At 44.7% G+C, this 15391-nt stretch overlaps 1 protein-coding gene across 1 annotated transcript in view; it reads right to left on the bottom strand.

Moving 5' to 3' along the window:
* LOC124779368 overlaps window positions 1–15391 on the bottom strand; it is a 1283837-nt gene that overhangs the window by 896364 nt on the left and 372082 nt on the right. The window lies entirely within an intron of this gene.

Genomic DNA, 15391 nt, shown 5'->3' with positions numbered 1-15391 from the left:
TGTGTGGCGGAGGGTACCTTGAGTACCTCTATCGGTTCTCCCATCTATTCCAGTCTCTTATTGTTCGTGGAAAGGATTGTCAAAAAATGGTTCAAATGGCTCTGAGCACTATGGGACTTAACATCTGAGGTCATCAGTCCCCTAGAACATAGAACTACTTAAACCTAACTAACCTAAGGACATCACACACATCCATGCCCGAGTCAGGATTCGAACCTGCGACCGTAGCGGTCGCGCGGATCCAGACTGAAGCGCCTAGAACCGCTCGGCCATATGGGCCGGCAAAGGATTGTCAATATGCCTCTGTGTGGGATCTGATCTCTCTGATTTTATCCTCATGGTCTCTTCGCGAGATATACGTAGGAGGGAGCAATATACTGCTTAACTCTTCGGTGAATGTATGTTCTCGAAACTTTAACAAAACCCCGTACCGAGCTACTGAGCGTCTCTCCTGCAGAGTCTTCCACTGGAGTTTATCTATCATCTCCGTAACTCTTTCCGATTACTAAATGATCCAGTAACGAAGCGCGCTGCTCTCCGTTGGATCTTCTCTATCTCCTCCAACAACCCCATCTGGTACGGGTCCCACACTGCTAAGCGGTATTCAAGCAGTGGGCGAACAAGCGTACTGTAACCTACTTCCTTTGTTTTCGGACTGCATTTCCTTAGGATTCTTCCAATGAATCTCAGTCTGGCATCTGCTTTACCGACGATCAATTTTATATGAGCATTCCATTTTAAATCACTCCTAATGCGTACTCCCAGATAATTTATGGAATTAACTGCTTCCAGTTGCTGACCTGCTATATTGTAGCTAAATGATAAGGATCTTTCTTTCTGTGTATTCGCAGCACATTACACTTGTCTACATTGAGATTCAATTGCCATTCTCTGCACCATGCGTCAATTCGCTGCAGATCCTCCTGCATTTCAGTGCAATTTTCCATTGTTACAACCTCTCGATATACCACAGCATCATCCACAAAAAGCCTCACTGAACTTCCAACGTCATCCACAAGGTCATTTATGTATATTGTGAATAGCAACGGTCCTACGACACTCCCCTGCGGCACACCTGAAATGACTCTTACTTCGGAAGACTTCTCTCCATTGACAATGACATGCTGCGTTCTGTTATCTAGGAACTCTTCGATCCAATCACACAATTGGTCTCATAGTCCATATGCTCTTACTTTGTTCTCATAAAATGAAGGAAACAACAGTTATAAACAACAGCATACGAGGAAAGATCGGAAAGTAACGCACAATAATTTTATTACCAAACAATTTAATAGGTAACAAAGCAAAAGGAAATCACAAATGACTGTACATCATTTACGTACTTTTCTATAGTCACCAACGTTCTGAGCTATTTCTCCCTTCGCGGTACTAGTTTCAACGCGCCCTGTTCGTAGAAGTCCGTATGATTGGAGTGAGCCACTAGCGGACTGCTAATTTCACTTGTGTATCTGTTGCACAGCGCTGGCCGGCCAGAAATTTCTTCATGGGACGAAAGAGATGAAATATATGAAGGTGGTATCTGTTCTTTAGGACATGTCCGAAAGAATAGATACCACATTCATATAGTTAAGGTTAACCAGTCATTGACCTCCTTCTTCGGTAAGATTGTCTGCCGCGAGTAATGAGTGTAATGCGCAGAGGCACTACGAATGTAGTGTGTGGACATTAAGTTGGGAATATGGGTCTCAAGGGGAGCGTGAGAGGGATAAATCCCTGCAGTCGCACTATCTTCCGTGCCTTAGGTGGCTCTGATACACAGAGCGTTCGCCATTAAGCAGGACATCCCGGGTTCGAGTCCCGGTCGGGGCACACGTTTTCAACTGTCCCCGTTGACGTATATCAACGGCTGTCGACAGCTTAGGGTATTGATTTACTTATCATTTCGTTCAAAAAGATGAAAGTCCGATGGCGCAAGGTCCGGGCTGTATGGTGAATGCTGGAGCACCTCCCGTCCAAATCGGGCGAGTTTCTTGCGATCAGGAGCAGCAACACGGGGAGAGCATTGTCACGAACAACTTCGACACCGTTGTGTCATGTTGTGACGAAGGGCACGACGCGATTTAATCAAAGTTTAAATGTAGGCTGCAGCATTCACAGTGGTCCCGTGTTCTGTGAAGTACACCAGTAGCACACCAACCATATCTCCCAACAGTCACCAGCACTTTCCTAGCAGACTGAGTCAATTCGAATTTATTTCGTATTAGAGAACCAGCACGTTTGCACTCCGCAGAGGCCAGCCTGGTTGTGTAGCGGTTCGCCCGACACTCATCACCCAGAGATCATTGCTCTCAGAGTGTCACGCCCCTCTGCGGCGTAACGCATCAAATTATCCACGCCTGTCACCATTCCCTTGTCCTTGCGGTTGTCTGCCAAGTTCTTCGGCACCCAGTGAGCACTAACTTCACGAAATTTCAGTGCATCACGAACAATATCGTACACCGCCCCATATGAAATATTGAAATCCTGCAATGAGGTTCGCAATTACACACTGTAATATTTCTGGCTTGCCAGCCATCATATTGAGGTACAAGAAGCTGTTCTCAAAGCGTTTGACAAGATGACGTAATGTGGTGTGAGCTACCGATAACACATGATTTGTTAAGTGCGGTTATCGTGAGAAAGACCGACTAAATTGTGATCCTCCGCGATTGGCTCCTACATTCGGAAGTTGCGCGCCAAAATGATAATTTTCTGTTATTAACATTAGACAAACTAAGCAGCCTATTTACTTGCATTTCAAATTAAAGCGTCTCTCAACAGCGCCCTATCATTCCATTATTTAACAAGTTTTAATAACCAGCAGAATAATAAACAAGTGCTAAACGAAAAGGCACACGAAGTAGTTCGGTGATCTTCGGATGGCGCCTAACTTGTATGGCGGGCAAAGTGGTTCGGCTATAAGATCAGAGGTGGTCGGGAAGCCTCGGAGGAGAGACATGTTGTCTGCCGCTGTCGGAGTCAGGTTAAAACTTTCTTAGCAGTGTATGATTACATGGACGTGTTGTTCAGAATAGTGTGATTGTAACTGCAGAAATGCGCAGTTCGTTAATTTGTTGAAGAATGTAAACTATTTGTGACACTGGAGTGGAATACAGTTGTACAGTTTCTCGTGTTCACCTAATGAAAAGCGAGTGGTATCCCGTATAAAGAAACTGATTGGAAAGTTAATTATTTCTAAGAGTTTCTTACAGTCTCAATACAGGGTGATTCAAAAAGAATACCACAACTTTAAAAATGTGTATTTAATGAAAGAAACATAATATAACCTTCTGTTATACATCATTACAAAGAGTATTTAAAAAGGTTTTTTTTTTCACTCAAAAACAAGTTCAGAGATGTTCAATATGGCCCCCTCCAGACACACGAGCAATATCAACCCCATACTCCAACTCGTTCCACACTCTCTGTAGCATATCAGGCGTAACAGTTTGGACAGCTGCTGTTATTTCTCGTTTCAAATCATCAATGGTGGCTGGGAGAGGTGGCCGAAACACCATATCCTTAACGTACCCCCATAAGAAAAAATCGCAGGGGGTAAGATCAGGGCTTCTTGGAGGCCAGTGATGAAGTGCTCTGTCACGGGCTGCCTGGCGGCCGATCCATCGCCTCGGGTAGTTGACGTTCAGGTTTCATAACTAACCTTTTTCGTAGGACTCTCCATACAGTTGATTGTGGAATTTGCAGCTCTCTGCTAGCTCTGCGAGTCGATGTTCCTGGGCTGCGAACAAATGCTTGCTGGATGCGTGCTACATTTTCATCACTCGTTCTCGGCCGTCCAGAACATTTCCCTTTGCACAAACACCCACTCTCTGTAAACTGTTTATACCAACGTTTAATACACCACCTATCAGGAGGTTTAACGCCATACTTCGTTCGAAATGCACGCTGAACAACTGTCGTCGATTCACTTCTGCCGTACTCAATAACACAAAAAGCTTTCTGTTGAGCGGTCGCCATCTTAGCATCAACTGACGCTGACGCCTAGTCAACAGCGCCTCAAGCGAACAAATGTACAACTAAATGAAACTTTATAGCTCCCTTAATTCGCCGACAGATAGTGCTTAGGCCGGTATTACACTATCAAATTTCTTTGTCCAATATCTTTGTCCAATATCTTTGTCAAAGATATTTGATAGTGTAATAGGGATCTTTGACAAATGTCGTCCAATATTTGATCAAATCTAGGCCGAGGCCGTATATTTGATCAAAGAAATCGCTTGTCTTCTGTTCACTGCAATGCGATATGTTACCACGCGGAGCGCTAGCATCGCTGCAGCGTTCTGTCGTCTGTAGTGTTTTTATAACCATTGCCGGTAAATACAGTTGGTGTGTGCCGACAACTACAGAATTAATAGAGATGTCTGAAGCTTATGAGGCGCTTTACAACGTGAGGCACCCTGAATAAAAAATAGATTAAGAAGATTGGAGACCTAACCTGACCTAACCTAACATAACATAACCCTCTCCTGTAGCAAGGAATCGGAGTGTTATAGTGAGCCTGTCTTCTGAAGATGTAGCAGTTCTTAAGTGAAAATTGTGCTTTGTGATACGAGGATACACTTCATTGAGCACATACAGAAATGTATGCTCATCCATTCTTAAGTAATTGATGTACGACTTGACGTCTTTCACTGTAAGCTCACGTAACAAGTTTTGTTGAATGCTTTTATCGTGTCGTCGTAAAACCCACGGCTTCACCCAGATTAGATTAGTTTTTCGTTCCGTAGATTCGTGCTGAGGAGATCCTCGTGGATGTGGAACATGTCGATTTTTTTTAAGCTGAAATAAAAATACTAATAGTATGAATAAATACATCATTTGTTTCTATTAAAAATTTCGCCAATGGAGTAGAAGGAGTTGGCCAGTAGTAAGTCTTTCAGGCTCCTTTTAAACTGATCTTTATTTCTAACTAAATTTTTTATGTTTCCTGGCAAATTATTGAAGATGAGTGTTCCTGAGTAGTGGACCCCTTTTTGAACTAAAGTAAGTGTTTTTAAGTCCTTGTGCAGATCATTTTTGTTCCTGGTATTGTATGTATGAACTGAGTTGTTTGTTGGAAAAAGAGATATATTATTTACGACAAATTTTATTAAGAAGTAAATATACTGAGAGGCAGTAGTTAACCTGCGAGCCGGAAGTATAGTGAGACTCTGTCATTTGGGCCTACGAGAGTTATAGTTTTTTTTTGTTTGTTTCTCATGCCTAGATAACTGTACAAACATATCGTTGCATGTATTGTAATAATCATTACATATAATGATCCACATGCAACAATATCTCTACGGAAGTATCTAGGCATGAAATACAAAACAAAAAAAGCTAACCTGCAAATCTCGTACGTCCAAACGACAGTCTCACTGTACTTCTGGCCCGCCAACAGTTTCATTTTCTTTCTTATTTTCCCCCAGTACCAATGCAAGAATCTGAAGTACCCAGTTCTTTGAAGAGGTTTCTGCAGGAGGTCCGTGAATTTACTCCACAAATAATACGTATTACACGCTTTTGGACCTTGAAAACTTTTGTTTGACTTCAAGATTTACCCCAAAATATTATCCCATATGACATTATGGAATGAAAGTATGCAAGCTTTTTCATTTTTATGTTGCCTATGTCTGCTAACACTCGAATTGCAAATACAGATTTGTTAAGGCGTTTCTGCAGTTCTGTGGTGTGCTCCTCCCAACTATTTATTATCAAGTTGTAATCCCAGGACTTTTAAGACTGTCAACCTCGTATGTATGGTTCCATTTTCTCCCCCCACTTCTTTTCCGCATGTGCACACAATGCAATTGGAGTACGTAGAACTGCTGCGGTTAATAACAAGTTGTTGTCAGCCATCTTGAACTTTGACGAAAAATTTGATGACAGTGTAATACCCCTTGTAGCGCTACGTCAAAGATCTTTGTCAAATATATTGGACGGAATATTGGATCACATGTTTGATCAAATCTTTGACAAAGAAATTTGATAGTGTAATACCGGCCTTAGCTCTGCCTTTTGTCGTTGCAGAGTTTTAAATTCCTAAAGTTGTGGTATTCTTTTTGAATCACCCTGCATAATGGATTCACGACCTACGTACTGTTTTGTGTGCAGGGGACAACAATTGTAGAAGACTGCACGTTGGTGAACATTTATTAGAACTTATGCATTCCACTCAGGGCGGTGGAAGCAAGTAGGCACCTCACGTTTACTGCAATCTTAGTACAAATGAGATCAGTGACGCGTCATCTGTGGTAAGACTGGGGAGGTATGAAAGAGAGATATATTTTTGTGGGAAGGGGTTTATCATCCGCACGTGTGTATCACCCTAGCTTGCCGCTGCCTCTCTCTCTCTTTTATTATTATTATTTTTTTCCCAACTTGTAACACGCCGGTCGTTCAAAATCGCTGCCTCAGTGCCTCCGACATTCTGCGGGGTTGCAGGCAGCTGTTCCGGCCTCACGGAGCGTGGCGAATCCCCGAGGCTCACAAGCCTCTCTAGGAAGAATGCACACCATCTGGAGAAATTGCTACGCCCTCCATACAGTCGTCCCCATACACGCCACGCATGTCTCTATAAATTTCACTCGCTCTATACCCTTTGGCCCACAAATACCGAACTCCACTCCGCTACTCTTCACAACTTGACGACAGAAACATCCGCTCCGTGTTTGTTTCGTAGTTCAGGCTTCTCTCGCTAGAGCTGAACACGAAAATAAAATACCCTCTGTAGCGTAAACTTTATAGTGTCGCGAAATTTTTCAGCATTCCAGCTGCAATACTAGAGGAGAAAAAATTATTGTGCGTTACCTTCCGATCCTCTCTCGTACCTTTAGTAATCACCACCAACTACAATACGCTTCTGAAATAGGTTGTACAGCTGTGAAATGCTGGAAGCACCGTGGTTGGATACGCCAAACGCCTGCGAATATTCGTGAACAACAGTGCTAACTCAGTCTTGGATTATCTTCATCTCTTCTGCTCTCAGACAAGCGTCGATCATCGCAAGCATCCACCGCCCCTGTTCAACGTTGTCTGGTGCTGTGTGTATCGATCCGAACGCCGCACACTCCACTTCCACCTTTCCGTCTCTGCAGCGTTTAAACCACTTTTTACTCAGTGCTTCAACACCGTCCACTTGCCCTAACATTGCATTAAGCCTCCGTCGACGTTTTCCCTAACTTCAAGTAAATCTTCATGTAGTGGACTGACCCGACAGCCAATCCACTAGGACGGGTAGCCGAAAGGCACGCGCTTAAGCTCACGCAGGCTGGCGTGAGGTCTGGAAAATGACAAGGAATTATAGTAGCCAAAAATAGTACATAGCTTCTGGAATACTTTAATTCATAATTGTAGAGCATCGCTCTTGATGATTCAGAAGTATAATAGCAATGATAACTGGTAATGGCGCCTTGCGAGGTCGTAGCAAATGACGTAGCTGAAGGCTATGCTAACTATCGTCTCGGCAAATGAGAGCGTAGTTGTCAATGATCCATCTCTGGCTAGCAACGTCGGCTGTACAACTGGGGCGAGTGCCAGTACGTCTCTCTAGACCTGCCGTGTGGTGGCGCTCGGTCTGCTATCACTGACAGTGGCGACACGTGGGTCCAACGTATACTAATGGACCGCGGCCGATGTAAAAGCTACCACCTAGCAAGTGTGGTGTCTGGCGGTGACACCACACTTCAAGTCACCACGCTACTGCGTTTTGCAGTGACACGAGTACGACGGATGCTTGCAAATGAGTGACTGCTGTCTTTGACAATGAGAGCAGAAGAGTTGAAGATAAGCAAAGACAGTGTAAGCGCTATTGCAAACGTTGTGGATATCCAACAATGCGTGCTTCGAGCCATTCCAACAGCCTTATGACAGAAGCGTGCTGTAGCCGAGGCTGATTACTTTCAAACGTATTTTGTTTGTAACTCTCCTCTCCATTATTTGCTGAGACCATTCACTTTGTAGTACAGTGCAACCAGGGGACTCTGATAATCGCTTCACACTGAAGATTTGTATAAAAAAAGTACGGCCAGTTTACCGGCGCCCGCCGTATGCGGTCTACCGTTCTGCTGCCCACACGTTTAACGCTACAGGGTATTTACGTTAGCATTGCTGATGTACAACACAAATTTCAAAATGAACATCTCGAACGTTCAGCAACAAAAAATGGAAGCATAATGGGACGAAGAAATTGTTTTCCGACTGGGTAAGACTTCATTTTTCGTTATACTAACGTCCAGTAACAGTGATAGCGAAAGATTTCGCAGTTCCTGCAACAGCGAAAAGCTCAAATAACTAGTGTTGCCATTTCTGTAGCTTTCAACTGATCTCGAATCACCAGCAGCAGAAAAAGGTAACCAATATTATCTCGGAAAACTTTCTTTATAAAAGGAAAAAAATGTTCAAATGTGTGTGAAATCTTATGGGACTCAACTGCTAAGGTCATTAGTCCCTAAGCTTACACACTACTTATCCCAAATTATGTTAAGGACAAACACACACACCCATGCCCAAGGGAGGACTCGAACCTCCGCCGGGACCAGCCGCACAGGCCATGACTACAGCGCCCTAGACTGCTCGGCTAATCCGGCGCGGCTTTTAAAAGGAAAATTCATGCGGCAGGACAAACGCCGGAATTTTGAAGCAGTATCTCTGACCATTTGAAAGCAACTGTCGAAAGCAAAACATTTCTTAGTACATCAGCAATACTTCTCCGATAGTAAATTTTAAATAACAGACTTCGAAACATTTTTTACTCTGAAATGAGTGCTAGTAACGTTCTCAGTGACTGAACTTTTGCCAAATTGAAATTGCATAGAGCCTTGAATCAGCTAATTGAGCTCTAGGAATTCAATCTACTTTGAGTGATTTGGTGCAACACACAATGCCTTTGGTTTACGTTTGTTACTCTCTCTGAATGCTTTCTTACTCTGCTAAGTCAATTATTTGATCTCTTACTTCTTTACTGTGTAGGTATCAGCCTCTGTGAGGCGAGCGTTAGAGGTAACTTTGTGACTTGATTGAATAAATTGGTAGTAAAGTCTGATCTTGTGATTACGCTACACAGTTATTTAAAGGGATCATTTCTTTAATAATATACTTTATTTTATTGATCCATTCATTAACTTATGTCATATAAAATTTCCTTTGGTCTTCTCCGGTAAATTAATGTGCCTCACGGTAGACCGATACTTCTATAAGGGCTTAAAGTTACAGTACATGACCAGATCCCTCTTGTACAGATGTGACATATACGAATGTAAGATCGTGTACTCGTCATAGACAGGTAGCAACAAATTGATTCCGTCAAGTGATTAATTGCCGGCCGCTGTGGCTGAGCGGTTCTATGAGCTTCAGTCTGGAACCGCGCGACCGCTGCAGTCGCAGGTTCGAATCCTGTCTCGGGCACGGATGTATGTGATGTCATTAGGTTAGTTAGGTTTAAGTAGTTCTAAGTTCTAGGGGACTGATGACCACAGATGTAAAGTCCCATAGTGCTCAGAGCCATTTGAACCACAGTGCGGGCGCTAGGCTCAAGGTAGCCGGCCGGTGCTCCGGCTGCTGCTGCAGCAGCAGGCAGCTCTAGGAAGCGGACGGGACGCGCCTGAGCTGCATCTTCATCTGCAGCTGGGTCGCTTCCTTCCGGTCAGCGGCTGGCCGCTCGCCAAGCCTAGATAGCTAGTAGCTCGGGTCTGCACAGACACCAGGAACACAGCGGCTGTTCTAGCCGCCTCTGCACTGCGGCACCACTCCTGCGGGGTTGCGGAGAAAAGTATTCACTCTATTTTCTTTTTGCGCACCCAGTTCGCTGTATGCTGTGATCTGTTTACACCCGCAACATATGTTGTCTAACAGAGAGCGTGAGAAAACTGCATTCCATCTCTGAAGGAGCTACAAAAATGTGTTTGAAGTCTTATGGGACTTATCCGCAAAGGTCATCAGTTCCTAAGCTCACACACAACTTAACCTAAATTATCCTAAGGACAAACACACACACACACATGCCCGAGGGAGGACTCGAACCTCCGCCGGGACCAGCCGCACAGTCCATGACTGCAGCGCCTTAGAACACAATACAATACAACCTGCAGTCTTCTATAGTTGTCCTCTGCGCAAAAAAGGGAACGTAGGTCGTGAATCCGTTACCCTGAGGTTGTAAGAAACTCTTAGCGAGGAATTATTTTAGAAATAATTAAATTTACAGTCAGTTTGTTAATACGGGATGCCATTCTTTTTTTTTTTAATTATTAGAAGAACACGAGAAACTGCATAATTACATTTCACTTTAGGGTCACAAGTACTTTCCATTCTAAAACAAAATAGTGAATTGCTTATTTCTGTAGTTAATATCACACTGTTCTCAATGACATTTCCATATACCCATACATTGCTAATAAAATCTTGATCCTAACTGCGAGAGACAACATCAGACTACATGTCTGTCCTCCGACACTGCCGAACCAGCTCTGATCTTACAGCCGGACCACTTCGCCCGCCATCCAAATCAGACGGGATCCGAAGATCACCGAAGTGCTTTGTCTGCCTTTTCGTTTAGCAGCTGTTTATTATTCTGCTGCTTATCAATACTTGTGGAATAATGGAATTATAGCATGCTATTGAGAGATGCTTTAAATATGAAATGCAAGTAAGTAAGCTGTGTAGTTTGTCTAATATTAATAACAGAAAATTACAATTTTGGCATGCAACTTCCGAATGCAGCAACCAGTGCCGGAGACGGACAAAAATTTAGGCGGGCTTTTTCGCGATACCCGTACCGAACAAACCATCATACCCGTACCTCACACCACATTGCGTCATCTTGCCACTGCTGCCTTCTCAACTGCTCTAAAAAGAGCTTCTTGTACCTGAATGTGATGGCTGCAAAGCCAGAAATATGGCAGAGTCCAAATACACAATCACTCACAGAAATTCTTTTTTTAGTTTCAGATGATGCCACAACTGTGTACTGTCTTTGTGGAAACTACAGTCTATTCTGCGAGGTTCCCGTTCAGCTGTTGGAAGCTGCTATGGCGTTTCCGGAGCCGCTGTAACTGTAGTTCATCAAAAGGTAGTTAATTACCAGAAGACACTCCGTCTTCCCTTAAGATAAGACATTGTCAATCGCATCTGAGCCAACGTTACAAGCCTCTTCGTCACTATCTAAAGGGTATACGATACTGTGGAGTCGTTGGACAACCTGTTATGACCAGACGAAAGTAGAATCATACGGCTGTAACTGTAGGTTCTTAGATAGCTCTGAGAGATGAATCACTGGAACTGAAAGATGAAAACTATTAAATCACATTATTACATGAATGATAAAAAAAAATTACTTGATGCAGTCCTCTGCCACAGAACTTCTTGATAATTTACGAACTCTTTAATTAATAAATTCTTCTCTCGTAGTACCGGGTGGTCATAGTTAAGCTTTCACTATTTAAAATCTTATAACACGGAAACTAATTGCCGTGCGAGTACCAAAATTGGTAGCATTAATATCCAGAGTTTGGGGTTCGTGATTTCCATGTGTCACAGAGCCACAGTCCAATTCGAACTGTGGCCACCAGGCCCCGTGATCAGTCATCGTGATACGTAGTCCCACAGACCCGACCAGTCGCAGTGCACTCGTTGACGTGTCAACGTGAGCTCACAGGTGGTGGATGAAATCGCTGTTGCCGTGACAACGATCTCCAGCCAGTGCGAGTGCTGTGTCACGACAGCTGAACATCGCGTGGTCCACTGTACGGAAGGTGCTTCGAACCCTTCCTTGTCAAATGGTATACGTACAAGACCCATATCGTACAGCAGCTTGCACCACAGGACGTGTTGACGTCGCTCTCTACTTGCTCGCAAGGATTTAAGTTGACGAGGGCTGCCCCTAGATCATCTTGTGGGCAGACGAGTTCATTTTTCTCTGACAGAATTGCCGAATGTGAGGATCTTCATCTACAGCGAAGTTCCTCTGTATGTTGAACGTGTCACTGTTTGGTGTGGCTTCGGGGCTACGTTCATCATATGCCATTTTTCAACAGGTTGGCGCTCAAGGACCAAAGACATACAGCATTACTGCGATATGCTTCGGCAGTATTTCACACCCGCCCTACAGTAGAGAGACACATTGAACTCGACAGTTTTCATGCGAGGCGGGGCCCCAACGCACATCCGAAACACATTTGGAAACGATCGAATTATCAGTCGATCGTTTCCAAATTCCTGTCCGGCACGATCACCTGATCTCACTCCCTCTTGATTCCTGGTTGTGGGCCTACCTGAAGGACGGCGTTTACCAGGGGAACATTCACACGTGTACTGATCAGAAGCGCGGTGTATCAAGAGAGGTAGCTAGCACACCTGCGGACATGCTTCGTTCTGCTGTGCAAAATGCAATCCTGCGCTTTCAGCCTCTTCTGGACACTGATGGGGGCCATTCTGAGCCCCTTTTGTAGCAGTAATGGTAACGGTATGTAATCGTATGACGTACCGCAGCGGCACGTAAAAAGTGTTTCAGTTCAATTGATTCTGCATTATTTCTCTTCCCCATATCCTTAACATTAACGCTACCAGTCCACCTGAGACTTGAATAAGTCTTTACTCCGACTCAGTGATGTTGACTGCTTCGGCTGACGTAACGAACTGGGGCAGAGCTGTTTGCGCGCCAAGTTCTGTACTGACTTCCGCGCGAGGGCGGTGTTTTGCTGAGAGAGGGGGCGTGGCTTCTTCAGCCTCCCCCATTCGTCGTTTCGGACTGCAGCGAGACATCACTGGTGCCTGTGGCATCGATGTGCGCAGCCGACTTTGGTGTGGCGCCGCGATCTTCCGACGTTAGCACACAACCTACGTACGCTCACTACATAAAAGACGCGCTAGCGCACTGTTGTATAATGTCGGAGACTATGTATGGACTGTTCACAGGTAATGCTGTTGAATGCGGAAAACTCGCAAAGGCAGAAATTGCATCGAAGCAGGAGACCTGCAGAGGAACGACGTTTGGTGCAGATACTGTCATTTGACCATCACCGTAAATAAAAGTGACGTTTTGCACAGAAATAAATGAAAAAGCCGCTCACTGTTTGACTATGCTATTGGCGATAAATCGGTGCTAACAGTAAACGATTAAGTGAAACGGCGACATAAAACTGTACAATGCTACGAAAAGGAGATGTCAGGTTGCGATTCACTGCAGGAATCCCAAGGAAATGCAGTCCATCCATGAAGACGGTAGCTTACAAAATCCACATTCGTCTGTTTCTTGAGTACTGCTCATCCTTGGCAGGTCGGTTAGACAGAAGAGAGACACAAGATCCAACGGAAAGCGGCACGCGTCGTCACGCTGTGGTTTTGTCGGCGCGACAACTTTGCGAAGATGCTCCACAAACTGCAGTGCGTGAGGCTGCTGCGTTGACGATTACTGCCTCCCACACACGCCTCACGAAAAGACCGCGAAGAGAATGTCAGAGGAACTCGTTGATGACAGAGCCGCTAATCATCAGCTTCACATTTATTTCCGTACTACTTATGCCTGTGACTCGTCAACACTTTCCTGCTAACTGACGTCATGATCAAACTTCCTGCCAGATTAAAACTGTGTGCCGAACCTCTCGCAGGAGAGCTTCTGTGAAGTTTGGAAGGTAGGAGACGAGGTACTGGCGGAATTAAAGCTGTGAGGACGGGGCGTGAGTCGTGCTTGGGTAGCTCAGTCGGTAGAGCGCTTGCCCGCGAAAGGCAAAGGTCCCGAGTTCGAGTCTCGGTCCGGCACACAGTTTTAATCTGCCAAGAAGTTTCATATCAGCGCACACTCCGCTGTAGAGTGAAAATTTCATTCTAGTGACGTCATGATATTCCCATACAATATGATGTGTGCGGACTGACTTTTTACACATGTAACTATTGAGGAAACTGGTCAGACGATGGTTGATCGGGAGACAACTCTCAACGATGGCTTTGTGGCTTGTAATTCCACGTCCATGATTAAGAGGCTAACCGCTGTTTATTCAGTATTTTTATTTAAAACGTGATCCCCGTTAATATGTTTGTGGGTGCGTCTTTAGACATTGCTTAACTGAAAGTACTTGTGTCTGCGGAAGAGTGACGTCAACTTTGCGTTTGAGTCGTAGCCACACTTTTTTCTGTTTTGAACCTCCGACGTCACTGAGCGCTTTGCAATGAACAAGTCTCCAGCACGTGTCACTGCCGTGAAGTGTATCGGCTTTCACACACAACAGCTGCTATAGTGTCGTACCTCCATTCAAAACTATAGTGTGCCTCTAAACAAACTCAACTAGCTGGCCGGCCAGTGTGGCCGAGAGGTTCTAGGTGCTTCAGTCTGGAACCACGCGACCGTTCCTGTCGCAGGTTCGAATCCTGCCTCGGGCGTGGAATGTGTGATGTCCTTAGGTTAGTTAGGTTTAAGTAGTTCTAAGTTCTAGGGGACTGATGACCTCAGATGTTAAGTCCCATAGTGCTCAGAGCCATTTGAACCATCAACTAGCCGCGTGGTCTATGGCGCTTTGCCACGGTTCGCGTAAAAAAAAGTTCAAATGTATGTGAAATCTTATGGGACTTAACTGCTAAGGTCGTCAGTCCCTAAGCTTACACACTACTTAACGTAAATTATCCTAAGGACTAATACACACACCCATGCCCGAGGGAGGACTCGTACCTCCGCCGTGATCAGCCGCACAGTCCATGACTGCAGCGCCTGAGACCGCTCGGCTAATCCCGCGCGGCACAGTTCGCGTAGCTCCATCGACGGAGGTTCGAGTCCTACGTCCGGCATGTGTGTGCGTGTTGTTCTTAGCGTAAGTTAGTTTAAGTTAGATTAAGTAGTGTGTGTGGATTGAGAGTAAATCGAAGAAAGACGAAAGTAATGAGAAGTAGCAGAAATGAGAACAGCGAGAAACTTAGCATCAGGACGGGTGGTCACGAAGTAGATGAAGTTAAAGAATTCAGCTACCTAGACAGTAAAATAACCAATGACGGACGAGCAAGGAGGACATCAAGAGCATAATAGCAATGGCAAAAAGGGCATTCCTGGCCAATACAGGTCTACTTGTATCAAACATAGGCCGTAATTTGAGCAAGAGATTTCTGGGAACGTACGTCTGGAGTACAGCACTGTATGGTAGTGAATCAAACCGGAACAGAAGAGAATCGAAGCATTTGAGATGTGGTGCTACAGACGAATGTTGGAAATTAGCTGGGCTGACAGGGTAAGGAATGAGGAGGTTCTGCACAGAATCTGAGAGGATAGGAATATGTGGAAAACACTGGTTTAGATTTTGAGGCTCGCCCCGGAAATCCACAAACAAGAGGATTGGTCATCGAAGGCAAGGGTCAGGGTTCGATTCCTGGAGTGGCATCGCTTCCTCTACCTTTTCCGAAAGTTTTAGTTTTG

Source organism: Schistocerca piceifrons, chromosome 1 (genome assembly GCF_021461385.2).
Source record: "Schistocerca piceifrons isolate TAMUIC-IGC-003096 chromosome 1, iqSchPice1.1, whole genome shotgun sequence".
Lineage (NCBI taxonomy): Eukaryota > Metazoa > Arthropoda > Insecta > Orthoptera > Acrididae > Schistocerca > Schistocerca piceifrons.
Note: the sequence above shows the minus strand (reverse complement) of the source record. Positions and strands in the feature narration are given on the sequence as shown.